This window comes from Canis lupus, chromosome X (genome assembly GCF_048164855.1).
Source record: "Canis lupus baileyi chromosome X, mCanLup2.hap1, whole genome shotgun sequence".
Lineage (NCBI taxonomy): Eukaryota > Metazoa > Chordata > Mammalia > Carnivora > Canidae > Canis > Canis lupus.
In genome coordinates, this window is record NC_132876.1 from 54,660,927 (window position 1) to 54,667,838 (window position 6,912).

Below are 6,912 nucleotides of genomic sequence, written 5' to 3' on the forward strand. Positions count from 1 at the left end.
AAGTATTGATCAGAGTCATTTTTTCAGGGTCCTATTAGCATCTCACTTTTTGTTTCACTTCTGATTTTCTTTCCTAGATTTTGTAATCTTTGGTTTGAAGTGGAAAAACTGGTTTTTATTCCAGATCTACCATTTGTAGCATAGACTTTAAGTTTCAAATTTTTTAGGGTAGAGGTTTTGGAAGCTCAGACTTCTGTTACTCAAATAAAATTTTAAAATTCAAAACCTTGATTTGAATCTTCTGTTGTTTACCAATGCAGTGAAAAGCACTGCATGAACTGGGGAGAAGGGAAATTCAAAATAAATAAGAAAATACAGGAAAATTAATTTAATATCTTAAGAGTATCCTAACACAGAGAAATAAAAACTACAATCTTATTTTCAATCAATCCTTCATAATAATATTGGAATTCTTTTCCTGAAATATAAATATGGCTGTTACTTTTCTTAAAGACTTCAACAACAAATCCCCATTGCGCATAGATTAAATTTCTCCACAATTGATCTCAGTTGTAGACTGAGATCTTTGTAGACTTTTTTCATTAATCATTTTATAGCTGCAACAAGACTTGCTTATTTTTCTCCAAATAACCATTTCTTTTTTTTTTCAAATAACCATTTCATTTGATGCTTCTGTGTGTCTTTGCTCATGCTCTTTCCTCAAGAGTTAATTGTCCATATTCACAAGGTAGAGAAATAATACTCATAATTCAAAGTTTAGCACAAATATCTATTCAAAGTTTACATAAAGTCCTCTCTGACTCCCTTTATTCAGCATTGCCACAGTTTAAAAACAGATCATTTTGGGAATCCCTGGGTGGCGCAGCGGTTTGGCACCTGCCTTTGGCCCAGAGCGCGATCCTGGAGACCCGGAATCGAATCCCACGTCGGCTCCCGGTGCATGGAGCCTGCTTCTCTCTCTGCCTCTCTCTCTCTCTCTTTGTGATGACTATCATAAATAAATAAAAATTAAAAATAAATAAATAAAAACAGATCATTTTAAAGCACTTCACAAAATAATGAGGGGTGCAGTGTTCCTTAAACATTAGTTCCAAGCCTTTTTATTTATTCTCTCTGGAAGTAACCTTATTCACATCATTGGCTTCAATTATGCTATACACTTCTAAAATAATATTTCCAACTGAGACATTTCAGATGACCTATAGACACACAAATCCAGCTGGCTTCTCTTTACATCCATTTGGATGTCGCTCAAGTACCTAAATCTCAAAGAGCTCAAAATTGAACTCACTAGATACTCAAATATTTGTTGAATATAAGATTAAAATTGTACCTACATTACCCCCTTTTGGACTTCTGGATGCTTTCCTAATACAACTTGGGTTGCCATCACTATCTGACTTCATGTAAACAGATTGCGTTTCTTGCACTACCATCCTGCAAAATGCAGATATGTTGATACCGTTTCAGATGTGTAAGCAGTGTGCACTTCAGCAGCCTTTGAGAATCCTTCCTCACCTGATATTGTATAGTATAAAAAGTGCAAACTATAGAATAAAGCATTGCTATATTTATGATGCAGTTTTGCCACTTATTAGCTGTGTAGTCTTGAGGAAGTTACCCATCCTTTATGAGCCTCAGGTTTCTCATCTGTAAAATGTGGTAAATAATACCTAGATCATCAAGTTGTATGGAACATTCAAATTAATACATATAATAGTACCTAATGAAAACCTTGCCCAGGGAAGAGTCTCAATTTTTAATTCTTTTTTGTTTATTCTCTGTATTTAGAATATATTTTAGCTGCATTCCTATTTTAGTGTTTATTACTTTTTTGTTTTTATCACAGTTGTTCACATTCTGTCTCATTGACTAGATTGTAAGTTTCTGGGGGAAAAGAAACATTTTTTTTTTATCTCAAAAAACTCACATAATTGTTCAATAAGTGCCTTTGAATGAATGAACAAATGAACAAATAAATGAATAAAAAACAGAAAACAGATTTGATTTTTTAATTCTTTGATATAGCTGAGCTCTTTTCAATCTTTGGTTCAACCAGGTATCTTACTGGACACAAATACGTCCTTGGTGTTGTTTTAAGCAATTATAATAATATTTCATGTGCAAAAGCTGAGAATTCTTGTGGTATAGCTTTTTCCCTCCATACTGACCTCTACAATTTCTATGAATAGTAGTTGGATCTTGAGTATTGGTCAGATTAGGTTTAGTTTTTTTGAAGGAATGCTTCATAGGGAATGTTCATTTTTTCATCAGGAGACACTTCATTTTAAAAAAAGAATTAATGGTAGAAGGTAGTGGTTTTCAAATAGTTAAAGTGATTTAAGGTGGAAGCTCCTTCCACAATTTAGCTATTGTGGACATTGCTGCTATAAACATCAGGGTGCAGGTGTCCCAGCGTTTCACTGCATCTGTATCTTTGGGGTAAATCCCCAGCAGTGCAATTGCTGGGTCATAGGGCATTTCTGTTTTTAACTTTCTGAGGGGCCTCCACACAGTTTCCAGAGTGGCTGTACCAGTTAATATTCCCACCAACAGTGCAAGAGGGTTCCCCTTTCTCCACAACCTCTCCAACATTTGTTGTTTCCTGTCTTGTTAATTTTCAACATTCTCACTGGTGAGAGAGGGTATCTCATAGTGGTTTTGATTTGTATTTTCCTGATGGCAAGTCATGCGGAGCATTTTCTCATGTGCTTGTCAGCCATATGTATGTCTTCTTTGGTGACATTTCTGTTCATGTCTTTTACCCATTTCATGATTGGATTGTTTCTTTGCTGTGAAGTTTCATAAGTTCTTTACATATCTTGGATACTAGCCCTTTATCTGATAGGTCATTTGCAAATATCGTCTCCCATTCTGTAGGTTGACTTTTAGTTTTGTCGACTGTTTCCTTTGCTGAGCAGAAGCTTTTTAAATTGATGAAGTACCAAAGTTCATTTTGGCTTTTGTTTCCCTTGTCTTCATAGACGTATCTTGCAAGAAGTTGCTGTGGCCAAGTGCAAAAAGGGTGTTGCTTGTGTTCTCCTCTAGAATTTTGAGGATTCTTGTCTCACATTGAGATCTTTCATCCATTTTGAGTTTATCTTTGTGTATTGTGTAAGAGAATGGTCTAGTTTCATTCTTCTGCATGTGGCTGTCCAATTTTCCCAGCACTATTTATTGAAGAGACTGTCCTTTTTCTAGGGATAGTCTTAACTGCTTTGTCGAATATTAGTTGACCATAGAGTTGAGGACCCATTTCTGGGTTGTCTATTCTGTTCCTTTGATCTATGTGTCTGTTTTAGTGCCCGTACCATACTGTCTTGATGACCACAGCTTTGTAGTATCACTTAAAATCTGGCATTGTGATGCCCCTGGCTCTGTTTTTTTTTTTTTTTCAATATTCCCCTGACTATTTGGGGTCTTTTCTGATTGCACACAAATCTTAAGATGATTTGTTCCAACTCTCTGAAGAAAGTCCATAGTATTTTGATACAGAATTGCATTGAATGTGTAAAATTGCTCTGGGTAGCAAAGACATTTTCACAGTATTAATTCTTCCAATCCATGAGCATGGAATATCTTTCCATCTCTTTCTGTCTTTCTCAATTTCTTTCAGAATTGTTCTGTAGTTTTAGGGGTATAGATCCTTTACCTCTTTGGTTAGGCTTATTCCTAGGTATCTTAGGCTTTTTGGTGCAATTGTCAATGGGATTGACGCCTTAATTTCTCTTTCTTCAGTCTCATCTTTAGTGTAGAGAAATGCCACTGATTTCTGGGCATTGATTATGTATCCTGCCACACTGCTGAATTGCTGTATGAGTTCTAGCAATCTTGGGGTGGAGACTTTTGGGTTTTTTAAGTACAGTATCATATTATCTGCGAAGAGGTAGAGTTTGGCTTCATTTTGCTCAGTGCAGAGTGGCTGTATGAGTGCATGAGTCAAGAATATCAACCATGACCTAAGTAAATTTCATCCTGGATGATTCTGACTAGGTTAGAGACCAGAAATTGTAAAGAGAAATCAGAACAAAATACAACAAAAGGACCACTGAAGTGAAAAACAAATTTTAAAACAAAGTAGTAAAAAATAAAAGGCCTAGAATCCCACAGTAGAAAGAAAAAGATGAAAATTGAAAAAAAGAAGAGATGAAAGCAAAAGTAAAGAGAAAAAACGGAGAAGGAAAAAAAAGGGTTGCACTGGGAGTTGGTGGTGGTGAAGAACTTGTAGTGGAGGGAGAATGTAGTGTACCTGAGGGGTCCTAGAGGGTGATCCTCTTGGTTCTGAGTGTTTTAAGTCCTGTATTGTAGAAGATGCTCAGTCCCAAATTTATATAAACTAGAACCCTCATTGCCCACCAAAACATAAATGAGATAAAAGTAGGGTACAGAATGATAATGAAGAGAGAATATAATCTTACAGGATGAGCCAGTATAGTAAACCACTTTGTTCTGGGTGCATGTTGGTGGTCAAGGTTTAGAAGGTATTAACTTCCTCCTTTGTAAAACAATGAGGCAGAGAAAACAAAAAACACTAAACAAACAAACAAAAACATATCTTGTATATTTCCCAAAATTAAGTCGAGTATGTTGAAGGGAATCTAGAAGTGGGAAAATATATCTAAGACCTGTAATTATAGAAATATGAAAATCAAAAAGGAACAAATTTAAATTGAGGAGGTGGGAAAATATTCTAGTTAAGGTGGGAGAAAAAATTGGAAATTTATAGTTTGATATACAAACGAGTTGTACTGGAAAAAGGAAAAAAAAAAGAACGGATGGGTACCCTCTAGTTTCATATACTTTAAATCCCTCGACTTCCCCTGGAGCTTCCCAGAGTCGCTTGTTCAAGAACTTGCTCTTCTACTGTTCTTCCAGCTGGTCTTCCTGGGGAGGGGGCCTGCTGTGCTGATTCTCAGGTGTCTGTGCTTGGACGGAGCTGCCTGCCGCCTCCTGGCTGCCAGGTTCAATAAGAGCTGTTTATCCTGTGAGGCCTGTGTTCCCTGTTGGCCCTGCCTCTCCCAGGCACATGGTGAAATAAGGAGGAACAACAACACTGGCGGCAGCCAGGTCTTCAGCTCTGGAGTCAGCTCCCGGCTAGTAACTAACACAGTCTCCCAGTCCTCACTGGACTTAGATGCTCCTGGGCTGGCAGGTGTCCTGATCTGCACAGCTGGGGGCGCCCAGCGGCAGGAGAGTTCTGGCTGTCCTGTGCCCTCCCAGCTTCCACCTGTCCTAGTGGGAGTGCAGGATTGTGGGCTTTGTTCACTCCGCCCCCCTGGGTTCTGGAGCCCTGTGCTGGTGGAATTGTGCTCCTGGGCTGCGGGGTCCCTGAAGGCAACAGGGTTCAGACACCTCTGTCTGGAGCCCCTCGCCTGACCGAATGGCTTCTCCCACATGCCCTGTCGGGCATGTCCAGCCCTTTGAGATTGGCCCACAGTTTGTGGCTCGCTTTCCCCTGGGTGCACTTCCTCTCTTAGTGACTCCGGGAAACTGGAGGCTTCACTGCCCCTCCTGTGATTCTGCCCAATTTCTCTGCTGAGCACTTTTCTGTCCAGGAAAAATCTGGTGCGGATTTTGAAAGCTCATGCTTCTCTAGGGCTGGGTTTTCCCGACCCGGAGTTTGGCTTATTGCTCCTCGTGGAGCCCCTCCCCAACTTGATTTTTATTTTATTATTTTATTTTATTTTATTTTATTTTATTTTATTTTATTTTATTATTTTATTTTATTATTTTATTTATTTTATTTCATTTTTATTATTTTATTTATTTTATTTTATTTTTTTATATTTCTTTCCACCTTCCTACCTTGTTAGAAGCAAAAACCCTTCTCTGTAGCATTCTGGCTGTTCTCTCTTTAAATCTCAGGTCAAATTTGTAGATGTTCTGGTTGGTTTCAAAGTTATCTAGGTAAGTTTGTGGGACCGGGTGAGTTGAGGACCCCTACTACTCTGACATCTTGCACCGTCTCCCTATCCCTCCATTTTCTTAATCTGAGTCATTTCTCTTTTTCTGAGGAGTCTGGCTAGAAGGTTATCAATTTTATTGATCTTTTTCAACCAGCTCCTTCTTTCATTGATCTGCTCTATTTTTTTAGTTTTTATATCATTTATTTATGTTCCTATTTTTATTATTTCCTTCTTTCTGTTGATTTTTTATCTTGTTTGTTCTTTTTCTGTCTCCTTATTATAAGTTTAGGCTGTTTATTTGAGATTTTTCTTGTTTTTCATATAAGCCTATATTGCCACAAATTTCCCTCTTAGAACTGCTTTTGCTGAATCTCAAATATTTTGGACTTCTGTGTTTTCATTTTCATTTGTTTCCCTGTAGTTTTTTTTTTTAATTCTTTTATTTTTTTGGTTGACCCATTCATTGTTTAGTAGCATTTCATATAAATGGAAGTAAGCAATATGTTTTCCTCTGTGATTGGCTTCTTTTACTTATCATAATATTTTCAGTGATTTTCAGTGTCATTTCATGTATCACTACTTCATTTTTATTGAACAATAACATTCCATTAAAAGGTTATACCATATTTTGTTTACCTATTTATCAGTTGAAGGTGATTTGGGTTGTTTCCACTTTGGGACTATTATGCATAATGGTGCAATAAATATTTGTGTGCACATTTTTGTGTGGACATATGTTTTCATTTCTCTAGAAAATATACCTAAAAAGGGAATTGTTGGATCATGTGAGAATTTCCTGTTAATATTTTGAGGAACTGCCAAACAGTTTTCCATAGTGGCTGCACCCTTTCATATTACTATCTGCAACATATGAGGTTTCAAGTTCTCCACATCCTCATGAACATTTTTTGTTGTTTTTCTTTTTTATGATAAGCATCCTAGTGGGTGTGAAATGACATCTTGTTGTGACTTGGATTTGCAATTAATTGCATTCTGGTGGTGGTGAAGAACTTGTAGTGGAGGGAGAATGTAGTGTACCTGAGGG